We start from the raw sequence: 2,500 nt of genomic DNA, 5'->3' as shown, positions 1-2,500 counted from the left end.
CAATGCAGCAAGACACAGCACATACACAGCAAGGCCGCTTCATTTAACGACCCCACCCTCTCCGTCCCCTCATGCAGAAAAAGAGAAGACGGGGAGGGATCCCTTCGGGCTGCGTCAAAAAATCATTCACACATATGGACCACTACCTTCCCCAATTCCCCGCCCCTCCTTTGTATACCAGTATCATATATACACAGCCACTCTGAGCTCATCTCTGTCTCCTGTCTTTTCCCTTCCTTGCTCAACAGACATTCCCCTCTTGCTCAATGCCCCCTTCACCCCATCCATCCATCTCCTCCTCGGTCGTCCCCTCAAATTCGTTCCATCTACCTCTGCTTTCCACATCTCTTTTACTATTCTTTCTTCATTCTTCCCATGTATCCAAACCATCCAAATACTCTTTCATCACCCCTATCTGCCATCTCCTTTTCAACTCCCGCTCTCCTCCTCACCTCGTTTCTCACTATCCAACCTTGTAACCCCTACCATACTTTTCAGACATTTTATCTCAAGCACATTCAATTTTTTCCTCTATGCCTCTCTTAAATTAGTCTCTGTTCCATACAAAGCTGCCGGCACTCTTCTAGTCCGTCAGCACTCTGCCCTCCCTTAGACACACATTAAACAACCTCACTAGCCAGTCTGTTATTACTCTACCTCCCTTCTTCACCCATCTAACCCAGGTGCCTGACCTGCTCTCATCATTTTCAGAGCTACTTGCACCTCATCTTTTCTTATTTATCCTCCATTTTCCCCATCCATCACCGTAATATTCTTAGCACCTCCCACTGCTGCCACCAATCCTTACCTATTCTCCTCCTCATTCAATAGATCTAAAATACTCTGCCTATGCCAACACATATATTTTCTTTCTCATAGACATACTATCTATCTCTTCCCTAAAACTCTCATCTGTGCTACACCCACACACATTAAAAGACCCAAACCTTAGGGTTCTGTTTGGAAAAATTCTCCCAGGGCTTCTTATGCCTTCAGTTTTCATTGAATGTTTCCATAAAGGATGCCTAGCCTCGTACTGCGTTCAATTTTAGCAGCCATTACGACAAGAATGGGAAGACTCGGTGGCAGTATTCTTTCTTCCCCCTACCACAGGGGAGAGGGAAAAATAGAAATATATACTCAGAAATTATACAAGATAGTATCAAGAGGTGGGTGGGACAGCATAATGGAGACAGTCGTAGTACGATGTAACCGGAGTTCATAAAGTAGAACACCAACAGCGTTAGTATCTTATTGTCTGATTCTATATGAAACTCTAAGAAGCGCTCATAGTAGATATTATATAGGGTGAGATATCACATGTCATCCAAACCAGATGCTGTGGTCAAATTAATATATGTATATCATGAGAACCCTGGTGGACATATAAAAGTGTTAGTGGTAAGGTGGTGAGATAAACTCAGAACAGTTGGAGTTTTTAATCATTGGCGTTTCGTCCTTACCGGGAAATCCCAGGTGAGGATGTCCTGGTAAGGACAAAGCATTTCTGTGTTTACCTCACCACATTTCCACTCTTTTGTCTTCCTTACTTCAACATATAAAAGTATTTCAGTTACCTAATTTATCGTCACATGATCAAGCCCCATTCTCTAGCTCGCTCATATGCCCGATGGTAATGTTGCTTCGATGACCTAAGAAACTTAAGCCCCCTCACCTACCGCTTTATTCAAAAAGCAGAGATCCCCGAGTGTCAGTGGCCAAAGAAAAGCGAGAATAGTTGAGGCAGGTTAATTTCTTATGTTAATATTTATTCACACTGTCGTTCTTTTTATCAAGTCCAAAAGAACGAGTCTTCGTCTATATTAAAGTTGATCTACTAATTTGGAGCCTTGTCGTTATTAATATCAATTGAAGCTTAAAACAAAACTAATTTTATATTCTCTAAAATATATTGAAAGTTATGTAATTGTAATTCTATATAACTGTTTTAAAGTAGAGTGTATAATGTGTAAGCTACTAGGCTCAGCCAAAATGCTTTTGAGAAAGATTTGTCGTAGTAGACCGATTTTGGGCCGTTAAAAATGAAACTGCTACTTAAAACTCTTAAATGTCTCTAGTTTTCACGGTATCACCCGATATAAAGATAGTTTGAAAATTCAGCCAAACTGTAGGGACAACGAAAGAGCTTCATTTCAAACAGAATAGTGTGATCTAAGTGATTTATATGATCAAAAGACAATATCTAACTCTGAATCAATCATAAAATCAGTCGTTGGAACAAGAGCTGAAAATGTTCAATATGCATCCACTCGTTGATTCGGGGAAGGTGACATACGAGCCTCGGCCAGATTTGAAGAACCTCCTAGATAAGCTTCCGAGGCTGATTGAGACAAACATAAAAGAAGAATTGCTGTGATGACTTGGAGATTTGTGAACTTGTAGGAAATGATGAGGTCTGCCATTTTCCAGGTAAGGGAAAGCTGGTCCTGGAAGGTTTTTGGAAAGGATTGGAATGAACCTCCTCTGGAAAAGGAAGTCG

The 2,500-nt window shown here is 41.1% G+C and overlaps 1 protein-coding gene across 1 annotated transcript in view; it reads right to left on the bottom strand.

Annotated features, from left to right (window-relative positions):
- Window positions 1-2,500, bottom strand: part of LOC143026318 (uncharacterized) — a 975,677-nt gene that overhangs the window by 79,344 nt on the left and 893,833 nt on the right. The window lies entirely within an intron of this gene.

The sequence above is a fragment of the Oratosquilla oratoria genome, chromosome 6 (genome assembly GCF_046742065.1).
Source record: "Oratosquilla oratoria isolate Oo_2021 chromosome 6, ASM4674206v1, whole genome shotgun sequence".
NCBI lineage: Eukaryota > Metazoa > Arthropoda > Malacostraca > Stomatopoda > Squillidae > Oratosquilla > Oratosquilla oratoria.
The sequence above is the reverse complement of the archived record's forward strand: the minus strand, read 5'-3'. Positions and strand labels throughout refer to the sequence as shown.